The sequence below is a fragment of the Triticum dicoccoides genome, chromosome 4B, assembly GCF_002162155.2.
Source record: "Triticum dicoccoides isolate Atlit2015 ecotype Zavitan chromosome 4B, WEW_v2.0, whole genome shotgun sequence".
NCBI lineage: Eukaryota > Viridiplantae > Streptophyta > Magnoliopsida > Poales > Poaceae > Triticum > Triticum dicoccoides.
This window is the reverse complement of record NC_041387.1, coordinates 544629881-544645149: the sequence shown is the minus strand read 5'-3', so window position 1 is coordinate 544645149 and position 15269 is coordinate 544629881.

The window sequence follows — 15269 nt, the reverse complement described above, 5'->3', positions numbered from 1 at the left end:
GCGCCCTCCTGTCTTGTGGTTGGCTCGGGACTCTTCTGGCCCAACTCTTTTGCTTCGGGGGCTTCTTCTTGTCCATAAAAAATCACCGCAAATTTTCAGGTTATTTGGACTCCGTTCGGTATTTCTTTTCTATAACACTCAAAAACAAGAAAAAAAATAGAAACTAACACTGGGCTCTAAGTTACTAGGTTAGTCCCAAAAATCATATAAAATAGCATATAAATGCATATAAAACATCCAAGATGGATAATATAATAGCATGGAACAATCAAAAATTATAGATACGTTGGAGACATATCAAGCATCCCCAAGCTTAATTCCTGCTCGCCCTCGAGTAGGTAAATGATAAAAACTGATTTTTTGATGTGGAATGCTACCTAACATATTTATCAATGTAATCTTCTCTATTGCGGCAAGAATATTCAGATCCATAAGATTCAAAACAAATGTTTAGTATTGACATAAAAATGATAATACTTCAAGCATACTGATAACCCACAAGTGTAGGGGATCACAACAGCTTTCGAGGGTAAAGTATTCAACCCAAATTTATTGATTCGACACAAGGGGAGCCAAAGAATATTCTTAAGTATTAGCAGTTGAGTTGTCAATTCAACCACACCTGGATAACTTAGTATCTGCAGCAAAGTATTTAGTAGCAAAGTAGTATGATAGTAATGGTAACAGTGGTAAAGGTAAAGATAGTAATGATAGCAGTATTATAGTGATTGTAACAGTAACAACGGAAAAGTAAATAAGCGAAGCACAAGATGTGAAAAGCTCGTAGGCATTGGATCAGTGATGGATGATTATGTCGGATGCGATTCCTCATGTAATAGCTATAACATAGGGTGACACAGAACTAGCTCCAGTTCATCAATGTAATGTAGGCATGTATTTCGAATATAGTCATACATGCTTATGGAAAAGAACTTGCATGACATCTTTTGTCCTACTCTCCCGTGGCAGCGGGGTCCTAGCGGAAACTAAGGGATATTAAGGCCTCCTTTTAATAGAGAACCGAACCAAAGCATTAACACACAGTGAATACATGAACTCCTCAAACTACGGTCATCACCGAGAAGTATCCCGATTATTGTCACTTCGGGGTTGTCAGATCATAACACATAATAGGTGACTATAGACTTGCAAGATAGGATCAAGAACACACATATATTCATGAAAAAATAATAGGTTTAGATCTGAAATCATGGCACTCGGGCCCTAGTGACAAGCATTAAGCATAGCAAAGTCATAGCAACATCAATCTCAGAACATAATGGATACTAGGGATCAAACCCTAACAAAACTAACTTTATTACATGATAAATCTCATCCAACCCATGACCGTCCAGCAAGCCTACGATGGAATTACTCACGCACGGCGGTGAGCATCATGAAATTGGTGATGGAGAATGGATGATGATGACGACAGCGATGAATCCCCCTCTCCGGAGCCCCGAACGGACTCCAGATCAGCCCTCCCGAGAGAGATTAGGGCTTGACAGCGGCTCCATATCGTAAAACACGATGAAACTTCCTCTCCGATTTTTTTCTCCGCAAAACGGAATATATGGAGTTGGAGTTGAGGTCAGCGGAGTTGCAGAGGGCCCACGAGACAGGGGGCGCGCCCAGAGGGGGTGGGCGCGCCCCCCACCCTCGTGGACAGGGTGTGGGACCCCTTGTCTTCATCTTTTGCCAGTATTTTTTATATTTTCTGAAACTTATCTCCGAGGATTTTCAGGTCATTCCGAGAACTTTTGTTTTCTGCACATAAAACAACATCATGGTAGTTCTGCTGAAAACAGCGTCAGTCCGGGTTAGTTTCATTAAAATCATGCAAGTTAGAGTCCAAAACAAGGGCAAACATGTTTGTAAAAGTAGATACGTTGGAGACGTATCAACTCCCCCAAGCTTAAACCTTTGCTTGTCCTCAAGAAATTCAGTTGATAAACTGAAAGTGATAAAGAAAAACTTTTACAAACTCTGTTTGCTCTTGTTGTTGTAAACATGTAAAGCCAACATTCAAGTTTCAGCATATATTATGAACTAACCATACTCACAATAACACCTCGGTCTCACAATTACTCATATCAATGGCATAATCAGCTAGCGAGCCATAATAATAAAACTCGGATGACACTTTCTCAAAACAATCATAACATGATATAAAAAAATGGTATCTCGCTAGCCCTTTCTGAGACCGCAAAACATAAATGCAGAGAACCTTTAAAGATCAAGGACTGACTAAACATTGTAATCATGGTAAAAGAGATCCAGTCAAGTCATACCCAATATAAACCAATAGTAATACATGCAAATAACAGTGTGCTCTCCAGTGGGTGCTTTTTAATAAGAAGGTGATGACTCAACATAAAAGTAAACAGATAGGCCCTTCGCAGAGGGAAGCAGGGATTTGTAGAGGTGCCAGAGATCAATTTTAAAATAGAGATTGAATAACAATTTGAGCGACATACTTTCACTGTCAACGCAACAACTATGAGATGGATGTATCTTCCATACTACATGCATTATAGGCAGTTCCCAAACAGAATGGTAAAAGTTTATACTCCCCCACCACCAACAAGCCTCAATCCATGGCTTGCTCGAAACAACGAGTGCCTCCAACTAACAACAGCCTTGGGGGAGTTTTGTTTAATTATATTGATTTGCTTTGATCTTTTTGGATCATGGGACTGGGCATCCCGGTTACCGGCCCTTTCTCGTGAATGAGGAGCGGAGTCCACTCCTCTTGAGAATAACCCACCTAGCATGGAAGATATAGGCAGCCCTAGTTGAAACATGAGCTGCTCGAGCATACAAAATAGAGTTTCATTTGAAGGTTTGGAGTTTGGCACATACAAATTTACTTGGAACGGCAGGTAGATACCGCATATAGGAAGGTATGGTGGACTCATATGGAACAACTTTGTGGTTTAAGGAGTTTGGATGCACAAGCAGTATTTCCGCTTAGTACAGGTGAAGGCTAGCAAAAGACTGGGAAGCGACCAACTGAGAGAGCAACAACAGTCATAAACATGCATTAAAGTTAATTCACACCGAGTACAAACATGAGTAGGATATAATCCACCATGAACATAAATATCATGAAGGCTATGTTGATTTGTTTCAACTACATGCATGAACATGTGCCAAATCGAGTCACTCAATTCATTCAAAGGAGGATACCATCCCATCACACCACATCATAATCATTCTAATATCATGTTGGCACGTAAGGTAAACCATTATAACTCATAGCTAATCAAGGATGGCACAAGCAACTATAATCTCTAAATGTCATTGCAAATATGTTTACTTCATAATAAGCAGAATCAGGAACGATGAACTCATCATATTTACAAAAACAAGAGAGGTTGAGTTCATACTAGCTTTTCTCATCTCAATTAGTCCATTATATATCGTCATTATTGCCTTTCACTTGCACGACCGAACTATGTGTATAATAATAATAGTGCACGTGCATTGGACTAAGCTAGAATCTGCAAGCATTCAACTCAAGAGAGAAGATAAAGTAATATGGGCTCTAAGTTAAATAAACAACCATGCATATGAGAGCCACTAAACATTTTCAATATGGTCTTCTACTCTCGACCCCCAAAGGAAAGAAAAGAAAATAAAACTATTTACACGGGAAAGCTCCCAACAAGTAAAAGAAGAACGAGAAATCTTTTTGGGTTTTCATTTTAATTGCTACTACAAGCATAGAAATTAAACTAACTATTTTTTTTGGTTTTGCCAAGGTAGCCTGGCTGGTATCCGTAGTTGTAACTGGGGTCGTATTGAGATGCAGCAGCAAATGCCTCCTGAGCTGCGGCATGTTGGCTGCTTCCTCCCTGGTAACAACATATCTTCCTTTTGCATGGTAATCAAAAAGGAAAGGAGCAGGAAGAGTAACATGGACAACGCTATGTCTGTCAAAGATTAGTCGATACTGGAGGAATTGTTCATTCCTCTTAAGAAAATGATGTTGGACCATAGCGTCATAATCTAAATAAGCAGGAGGCAACATTCTACCCCCCTCTCGTGGGGCTATACCAAGATAATTTGCCACACGGGTCGCATAAATTCCTCCAAATAAATCTCCAGCTCTACCATTATTATACAACTTACGTGCAACTGTTGCCCCCAAGTTATAATCTTTATAACCTAACACAGCACTCTTGAGGACACAAAGATCAGGCACACACATATGACATGCTTCATCTTTACCGTTAATGCATCTACCAGTGAAGAGAGCAAAATAATGTATAGCAGGAAAATGAATGCTTCCTATGGTAGCTTGTGTAATATCCCTAGACTCTCCCACAGTAATACTAGCAAGGAAATCTCTAAATTCAGATTTATGGGGATCATTAACACTTCCCCACTGCGGGAGTTTGCAAGTAGTAGTAAAATCTTCCAGGTCCATGGTATATGATTTGTCATAAATATCAAACAGGACACTATGAGAATTGCGTGAAGATGTAAATGTAAACCTTCTCACAAATGAATCAGTTAAGTACTGGTACTGCGGGCACTTATCTTGCATGAACGCCTCAAGGTCGGCATTACGCACATATGCATCAAATTCATCCTTGATACCGCTACAACCATAAATGGCTCCTCTGGCCATTCACAAGGTCGTACATAAGCTTCCCTTGGTAATTTGTCATCGAGCTCACGTATTGCGAGCCGGGGTTCTTTCTTCCTTGGAGAACCACCTTGGTACATTTTCCTGAACATATTTCTTTTTCTGCAATATTTCTGAAATGTTTTAGTAACTTCAAAATAAAAGTGAATAAAACTAAACAAGATTGATAGCAACTAGTCCTACAAGTGCCTAGAGCCTATATCATGCATTATAATTACTTGGAACCTCATAAATTTAACATGCAAGCTCAAGAACAGGGTCACCAAGGCAGCAAGGATTTGCAATGAATAAGCACTAGAACAAAAACTAATTGGACCAATGGAGGAGTCACATACCCAGCAACAATCTCCCAAAGCAGTTTTGTGAATGGAGCTTTGAGCAAGAAGATCGAAAATCGCAGCAAAATGAGGTAGAACTCGTGCTTGAGCTGGACGGGGATTTTTTTTGGGAAGAAGATGGAGTGTGCCAGTGCTGGCATACGTGGAGGGGGTCCACCAGGGGCCCATGAGACAGGGGGTGCGCCCAGGGGGAGTGGGCGCGCCCTCCACTCTCATGGTCTGGTGCTTGCCCCTCCTACAGTGATTTCAGTGCCTAAAATCCTCAAATATTCCATAAAATATCATACTAAATTTGCAAGGCATTTGGAGCACTTTTATTTTTGGGATATTTTTCATTGCACGGATAATTCAGAAAACAGACAGATAATACTATTTTTGCTTTATTTATTTTAAATAACAGAAAGTAAAAAGAGGGTACAAAAGGTTGTGCCTTCTAGTTTCATCCATCTCATGATCATCAAAATGAATCTACTAACAAGGTTGATCAAGTCTTGTTAAAAACTCATTCTAAATAACACGGAACCGGAGAAATTTCGAATAACACTAAGTTACCTCAACGGGGATATGAACATCCCCAACAATAAGAATATCATACTTTTTCTTGACAGTAGGGAGAGGAAATTCAAAACCTCCAATAATGATTGATGGAATTTTCTCAATAGAATTTATGCTGTGAACTTGAGGTTGTTTCCTCGGAAAATGTACCGTATGCTCATTTCCATTAACATGAAAGGTGACATTGCCTTTGTTGCAATCAATAACAGCACCTGCAGTATTTAAAAAGGGTCTACCAAGGATGATTGACATACTGTCGTCCTCAGGAATATCAAGAATGACGAAGTCTGTTAAGATAGTAACATTCGCAACAACATGCACGTCCTCACAAATGCCGACAAGTATAGCAGTTGATTTATCAGCCATTTGCAAAGATATCTCAGTAGGTGTCAACTTACTTAATTCAAGTATACGGTACAAGGAAAGAGGCATAACACTAACACCGACTCCTAAATTACATAAAGCAGTTTTAACATAATTCCTTTTAATAGAGCAAGGTATAGTGGGTACTCCGGGATCACCAAGTTTCTTAGGTATTCCATCCTTAAAGGTATAGTTAGCGAGCATGGTAGAAATCTCAGCTTCAGTTATTTTCCTTTTATTTGTAATGACGTCTTTCATATATTTAGCATAAGGATTTGTTTTAAGCATATCAGTTAAGCGCATGCGTAAGAAAATAGGTCTAATCATTTCAGAAAAACGCTCAAAGTCCTCATCATCCTTTGTCTTGGATGGTTTAGGAGGAAAGGGCATGGGTTTCTGAACCCATGGTTCTCTTTCTCTACCATGCTTCCTAGCAACAAAATCTCTCTTATCATAATGTTGGTTTCTTGATTGTGGGTTATCAAGACCAACATCAGGTTCAATTTCTATATCATTGTTATTACTAGGTTGAGCATCTACATGAACATCATTATTAGCATTATCACCAGGTTCATGTTCATCTCCGGATTGTGTTTCAGCATCAGAGATAGAACTATCATTAGGATTCTCAGGTTTTTCTACATTAGGTTCACTAGAAACATGCAAAGTCCTATCATTTTTGTTTTTCTTCTTCTTAGAAGAACTAGAAGCATCTAGATTATTATTCTGAGAATCTTGTTCAATTCTCTTAGGGTGGCCTTCAGGATACAAAGGTTCCTGAGTCATTTTACCAGTTCTAGTAGCCACTCTAACAGTAAAGTCATGTTTATTATTTATTTCATCTAGCAATTCATTATGAGCCTTAAGTACTTGTTCAGCTTGAGTGGTAACCATAGAAGCATGTTTACTAGTGAGTTTAAGTTCACCCTTAACTCTAGATATATAATCACTCAAGCGTCCTATCATATAAGCATTATTCTTTAATTCTCTACCAACATAAGCATTAAACCTTTCTTGTCTAGCCATAAAGTCATCAAATTCATCTAAGCATGGGCTATGAAATTTAGTAGAGGGAATTTCAACTTTATCATATCTATAGAGAGAATTTACCTTTACTACCTGTGTCGGGTTATCAAGACAATGTGGTTCTTCGACAGGCGGTATATTAAGACCATTTATTTCTTCAATAGGAGGTAAATTCTTAACTTCTTCAGCTTTAATACCTTTTTCTTTCATTGATTTCTTTGCCTCTTGCATATCTTCAGGACTGAGAAATAGAACATCTCTCTTCTTCGGAGTGGGTTTAGGAATAGGCTCAGGAGTTGGCTCAATTGGTTCAGGAATTGCCTCAGGAATTGGCTCAGGAGGAGTCCAATTATTTTCATTTGCCAACATATTGTTCAATAATAATTCAGCTTCGTCGACTGTTCTTTCCCTGAAAACACAACCGACACAACTATCCAAGTGGTCATTGGAAGCATCAGTTAGTCCATTATAAAATATATCAAGTATTTCTTAAGAGGGTGATCAGGCAAAGCATTAAGTAATTGGAGAAGCCTCCCCCAAGCTTGTGGGAGACTCTCTTCTTTGATTTGTACAAAGTTATATATTTCCCGCAAGGCAGCTTGTTTCTTATGAGCAGGGAAATATTTAGCAGAGAAGTAATAAATCATATCCTGGGGACTACGCACACAACCAGGATCAAGAGAATTAAACCAAGTCTTAGCATCACCCTTTAATGAGAACGGAAATATCTTAAGGATATAATAATAGTGAGACTTCTCATCATTAGTAAACAGGGTGGCCATATCATTTAACTTGGTGAGATGTGCCACAACAGTTTCAGATTCAGTGCCATAGAAAGGATTGAATTCAACTAAAGTAATAATCTCAGGATCTACAGAGAATTCATAATCCTTATCAGTAACAAAGATAGGTGAAGTGGCAAAAGCAGGGTCATGTTTCATTCTAGCATTCAAAGTCTTTTGTTTCAGCTTAGCTAGTAATTTCTTAGCAAGCCAGAAAATCTCTAGCAGTTTCTTTATCCATAACATAACCCTCAGGAACAACAGGCAATTCATAATTAGGAGGAGAACCTTCATCATAACTTTCATCAATAATTTCATTTTCAATAATTTCATTCTCCCTAGCCTTAGTAAGTTGTTCATCAAGAAATTCAGCTAATGGCACAGTAGTATCAAGCATAGAAGTAGTTTCATCATAAGTATCATGCATAGCATAAGTGGCATCATCAATAACATGCGACATATCAGAATTCATAGCAGTAGCAGGTTTAGGTGTCGCAAGCTTATTCATAACTGATGGAGAATCTAGTGCAGAGCTAGATGGCAGTTCCTTACCTCCCCTCGTAGTTGAGGGATACATTTTAGTTCTTTGATCTTTCAAGTTCTTCATAGTGATCAGCAGATATAAATCCCAAGTGACTCAGAGAATAGAGCTATGCTCCCCGGCAATAACACCAAAAATTAGTCTTGATAACCCACAAGTGTAGGGGATCGCAACAGCTTTCGAGGGTAAAATATTCAACCCAAATTTATTGATTCGACACAAGGGGAGCCAAAGAATATTCTTAAGTATTAGCAGTTGAGTTGTCAATTCAACCACACCTGGATAACTTAGTATCTGCAGCAAAGTATTTAGTAGCAAAGTAGTATGATAGTAATGGTAATAGTGGTAAAGGTAAAGATAGTAATGATAGCAGTATTATAGTGATTGTAACAGTAACAACGAAAAAGTAAATAAGCGAAGCACAAGATCTGAAAAGCTCGTAGGCATTGGATCAGTGATGGATGATTATATCGGATGCGATTCCTCATGTAATAGCTATATGTGACGCCCTCGATTTAATTGTACACTAATCATACACGCAAATGTGTACGATCAAGATCAAGGACTCATGGGAAGATATCACAACACAACTCTAGACACAAATTAAAATAATACGAGCTTTATATTACAAGCCAGGGGCCTCGAGGGCTCGAATACATAAGCTCGAAAACACAAGAGTCAGCGGAAGCAACAATATCTGAGTACAGACATAAGTTAGACAAGTTTGCCTTAAGAAGGCTAGCACAAAAGTAGCAACGATCGAAAAGGCAAGGCCTCCTGCCTAGGAGCCTCCTAACTACTCCTGGTCGTCGACGGTCTCCACGTAGTAGTAGGCATCAACGGTGGCATCTGGCTCCTGGGCTCCGACATCTAGTTGCATCAACCGGAAAGAAAAAGAAAGGGGGAAAAGGGGGAGCAAAGCAACCGTGAGTACTCATCCAAAGTACTCGCAAGCAAGGATCTACACTACATATGCAACATTATCAAAGGAAGGTTGTATATGTGGACTGGGCTGCAGAAAAGCCAGAATAGAGAGAAGGCCTAGTCCTATCGAAGACTAGCATCTTCTGGAAACCACCATCTTGCAGCAAACAGGATGGAGCAAAGTAGCATAAAGTAAAGTGGTAGTAGTGTTATCAACCTTGGCCAGAGATCCCTTCTCGACTCCCTACGAGAAAGCGATCCCAGAGCCATACTATCCAATTTTCATCACAAACCAATTCTCATCACCATCCAATTCTCATCACAATTATCCAGTTCTAGTTGTATCGATCAGGATACAACTCCGAGTGTCCGTTACCATAGGACAGGCTATCGATAGATGTTTTCTTCCCGTCAGGGGTGCACCAACTTACCCACCACGCTCGATTAACTCCGGCCGGACACAGTTTCCTGGGTCATGCCCAGCCTCGGCCAAACAATACGCTGCAACCCGACCTAGGCTTAATAGAGAGGTCAACACGCCGGACTAAACCTATGCCCCCAGGGGTCATGGGCCATCTCCCTGGGAACTCCTGCACGTTGCGAACGCAGCTGGGGAGCAGACCTAGCCTCCCTTATACAAGCGAAGGCATAACCAGTCCAACCTGGTGCGCCGCTCAATCGCTGATGTCTATTAAGCTTCGGCTGATGTATATGACGCAGAACGCCCATACTATGCCCACGTGATGGTTAGTGCTATCAGGCTAGAGGCCCCTCAGATCAAATATCCAAATCATAGTGGATTAGGAACGCGCGGTAACAAGCAGAGACTCATGAAAGATGTGACCCCGTTGCCCCGTCTCGAGGACTTGCGGCAAGGGCTAAGAATGCCCGGCCACGCCTCCTAATTATCTCGCGGGCACCTTCCAGGTCAACCCGACTCCACATCACTCGCAATTATGCTCGTGCGGGTACCCCTCAGGGTCGACCCGTCTTTAGTAACATGATTCAGTGTAAAGTCATAGTAATCATAGTAACTGTGTGTCTAAACATGAAAGGGAAACCCGAGGAATCACCCCCGGTGAGTTCCACTCAATGTAATCATCAAGGTGAACGTAAGGGGAATCACTCCCGAGGTTCACACTTGAGGGGTTGCACGACAGAGTCGTATCGGAAGTGGTTAAGGCGGAATCACCCTCGATGACCACGATCGAATAGCTATACTACAGGGTTAACATTAGAAGTGTTGTAGAGGTCTCACCCTCGGCACTCGATAGTAACCCAACAGTGTCGAGCAACTAAGGGGAAAGTGATGTGTGGTGAAGGGGCCTAGTCTTCGATCCCATTGATCGGGTCTTCGATGATGAAGCAGGGGCAACAAGGACAAGGTGGGGGTCACTGATGGATCACTAACCAACCTATACTAAGCAGTTTAGGATAAGCAGGTAAGGTACAACATCAGACACAGAAGCAGGTTATGCATCAGAATAGGAGCAAACAATAATAGTAGAAAAATCTAATGCAAGCATGAGAGATGGAATGGGTGATATCGGAATGATCAAAGGGGGGGGGGGCTTGCCTGGTTGCTCTGGCAAGGAGGGGTTGTCGTCGACGTAGTCGATCACAGGGGCAACATCGGTCTCGGGGTCTACCGGAGGGAAGAGGGGGAAGAAACAATAAATATAAAGCAAACACAGCATCACAAAGCATAACGTGGCAATAAGTTGTGTCGGGTGTGACCTAACGTATTGCTACACGACATAGGTGATGGGGGGATTCAACCGGGAATGTATTCCCGGTTCCGGACCTATGTCAGACAGATGACCGGAGGGGAATGTTCCATGTTCAGATAGTTAGAGGCTTCTGACAGGTAAACAGACCGCATATTCTGATTCGTCTCGTTGTTCTGAGCAACTTTCATGTATAAAGTTTTTCCATCCGAGATACGATTTATTATCTATGATTTTCTAAAGTTTAAAGGTTTTCTGAAATTATTTAAATTAACAGAATTAACAAAATGGGAATATGACGTCAGCATGACATGGAGATGACGTCAGCAGTCAACAGTCGCTCTGACCAGGTCAAACCTGTCGGCTGGGTCCCACTAGTCATAGGCAGTGGGTTAAACAGAGTTAAAACTAATCTAAACATAGTTAGTTAAACTACTAGGCCCACATGTTAGTGTCTAATTATGTTAACTAAATTAGCTTAGTTAATTTCATTAATTAGGGGGCAGTGGGCCCCATCTGTCAGTTGCATGGGCCGGTCTAGTCAGCATGGTGGATCGGGTCAACAGGCCGGTCGGGCCCCACGGGTCCACGAGTCAGGGACCCAGGGGTGGCCCCAGGCCGGCCACGTCGGCTGGCCTCTCGGAGTTGCTCCGGCAAGCCCCAATGCGGCGGCGGGGCGCGAGTGAGCTTCGTGTTTCGCCCACAAGGCATGTCCGGGGCTGTGGTTTGGTCCGTTTGAATGACCAGTCCACACCACGTCGAATGGAGGTGGTGGCGTGGCCGGGGACGGCCGGGAACGTCGCCGACGGCGAGTCAGGTGGTGGTGGGTTTAAAGTGAGCGGCGAACAGGGGGCTGCAGGGCAGGGTGAGTCGCGTGCGTGTGCGCGTTGGGATCTAGGCAAAGTGGCGAGCGAGTTGCACATGGGGCCGAGGCCATTGGGTCGCCGGAGCATCGCCGGTGACGAGCTCAAGCGGAGCCGCGTTCGGGCACGATGGGGAGGAGGAGCTACGGCGGCGGAAACGCGCGGGGAAGAGAGGGGAGAGAGGCCGGAGCTCACCTTGGGGCACACGGTGGCCCGTTGGGTGACTAGGAGCAGCAGTGGCGCGGATTCAGGGCGGCGGCGTTCGTCGGAGCCGAGGGCGAAGGCGAGGTCGTGGCGGTGCTGCGAGGCCGTCCCGGTCTGCGTGGCTCGACGGGGAGGATGAGGAGGTCGAGGCAGAGCCTGGGGGCACGTCGGCGAGGCGAAGGCCGGCCGGTGGCCGCGGTGGAGTGCGTGAGCGGCGATGGAGAGACGCGGCCGAGGCGGATCTGGATGGCAGAGAGCGCGGTAGTGGACGAGGGAAGTGAGCGGGCGAGTGGGGTGGCAAAGCAAGTGGAAGGGGAGCCCAAGGCCTCAAGGGGATCTTTATCCCCCTCGTCGACGGCGAGGTGGTCCGGCAGCGACGCGCGGGAGCGCGCCCTCGGTCGGTTGAACAGGGGGAGGGGAGAGCGACCGGGGAGGTAGGTGGGCCGACCTGCTGGGATGGGCCGAAGCCCAAGGGGAGGCCAGGGGCTCTCCCACCCCTTCTCCTTTTCTGTTCCTTTTCTTAGTTACCAGAGAAGGAAAATGATTTATCTGGGGACCCTAATGATTTAGGAAAAATGTGGAACTGGATCATAAAAGTCCAATGCATTTTTAGGCACTGCCACAATTATTTTTGGGAGAGATTTAGATTCAGTTGGAATTTTCACAAATGAATTTGCATTTTAAATTGCTGGAATGGCACTCTTATAAATATAAGTGTCCATTTTAGCATAGGAGTGATTTTGTTTTTTTAATTACATCGAATTGTATTGGAATATTTGCTAAATTATGAACATTTTTCCAGCAACTTTTGTGCAACTTCAAATTTCACATATGATTTGAATTTGAATTCAGATGGGAGTTGAAAAGAGATATTGAACAAAGGTGATTAAGCATTCTTTAGCCAAATGATTAGGCTTAATCACAGAGAGTTACTGTAGCATGACACTGGGGGTGTTACACTATAACATAGGGTGACACAGAACTAGCTCCAGTTCATCAATGTAATGTAGGCATGTATTTCGAATATAGTCATACATGCTTATGGAAAAGAACTTGCATGACATCTTTTGTCCTACCCTCCCGTGGCAGCGGGGTCCTAGCGGAAACTAAGGGATATTAAGGCCTCCTTTTAATAGAGAACCGGACCAAATCATTAACACATAGTGAATGCATGAACTCCTCAAACTACGGTCATCACCGAGAAGTATCCCGATTATTGTCACTTCGGGGTTGTCGGACTATAACACATAATAGGTGACTATAGACTTGCAAGATAGGATCAAGAACATACATATATTCATGAAAACATAATAGGTTCAGATATGAAATCATCGCACTCGGGCCTTAGTGACAAGCATTAAGCATAGCAAAGTCATAGCAACATCAATCTCAGAACATAATGGATACTAGGGATGAAACCCTAACAAAACTAACTTGATTACATGATAAATCTCATCCAACCCATGACCGTCCAGCAAGCCTATGATGGAATTACTCACGCACGGCGGTGAACATCATGAAATTGGTGATGGAGGATGGTTGATGATGACGACGACAACGAATCCCCCTCTCCGGAGCCCCGAACGGACTCCAGATCAGCCCTCCCGAGAGAGATTAGGGCTTGGCGGCAGCTCCTTATCGTAAAACGCAATGAAACTTCCTCTCTGATTTTTTTCTCCGCGAAACGGAATATAAGGAGTTGGAGTTGAGGTCGGCGGTGCTCCAGGGAGCCCACAAGACAGGGGGCGCGCCCCCACCCTCGTGGATAGGGTGTGGGCCCCCCTGGTCTTCATCTTTTGCCAGTATTTTTTATATTTTTTGAAACTTATCTCCGAGGATTTTCAGGTCATTCCGAGAACTTTTATTTTCTACACATCAAACAACATCATGGCTGTTCTGCTGAAAACAACGTTAGTCCGGGTTAGTTTCATTCAAATCATGAAAGTTAGAGTCCAAAACAAGGGCAAAAGTGTTTGGAAAAGTAGATACGTTCGAGACGTATCACATACTAATAAAGTAATCATGTCTTCTCAAAATAACATGGCCAAAGAAAGTTATCCCTACAAAATCATATAGTCTGGCTATGCTCCATCTTCATCACACAAAATATTCAAATCATGCACAACCCCGATGACAAGCCAAGCAATTATTTCATCTTTTGATGTTCTCAAACTTTTTCAACTTTCACGCAATACATGAGCGTGATCCATGGACATAGCACTATAGGTGGAATAGAGTATGATGGTTGTGGAGAAGACAGAAAGAAGGAGATAGTCTCCAATCAACTATCAACGGGCTATGGAGATTCCCATCAATAGATATCAATGTGGGTGAGTAGGGATTACCATGCAACGGATGCACTAGAGCTATAAGTCTATGAAAGCTCAAAAAGAAACTAAGTGCGTGTGCATCCAACTTGCTTGCTCACGAAGACTTAGGGAAATTTGAGGAAGCCCATCATTGGAATATACTAGACAAATTCTATTATGAAAAAAATTCCCACTAGTATATGAAAGTGACAACATAGAAGACTCTCTATCATGAAGATCATGGTGCTAATTTGAAGCACAAGTGTGGAAAAATAATAGTAGCATTACCCCTTTTCTCGTTTCTCTCATTTTCATTTTTTTGTTGGGCTCTTTGGCCTCTTTTCTTCTTCTTTTTCTTTTTTCTATGTTTTTTTAAATGTTTTGTCCGGAGTCTCATCCCGACTTGTGGGGGAATCATACTCTCCATCATCCTTTCCTCACTGGGACAATGCTCTAATAATGAAGATCATCACACTTTTATTTACTTACAACTCAAGAATTACAACTCGATACTTAGAACCAAATATGACTCTATATGAATGCCTCCAACGGTGTACCGGGATGTGCAATGAATCAAGAGTGACATGTATGAAAGAATTATGAACGATGGCTTTGCCACAAATACGATGTCAACTACATGATCATGCAAAGCAATATGACAATGATGAAGCGTGTCATAATAAACGGAACGCTGGAAAGTTGCATGGAAATATATCTCGGAATGGCTATGGAAATGCCTTAATAGGTAGGTATGGTGGCTGTTTTGAGGAAGGTATATGGTGGGTGTATGGTACCGGTAAAAGTTGCGTGGTACTAGAGAGGCTAGCAATAGTGGAAGGGTGAGAGTGCGTATAATCCATGGACTCAACATTAGTCATAAAGAACTCACATAATTATTGCAAAAATCTATTAGTTATTGAAACAAAGTACTATGCGCATGCTCCTAGGGGGATAGATTTGTAGGAAAAGACCATCGCTCGTCC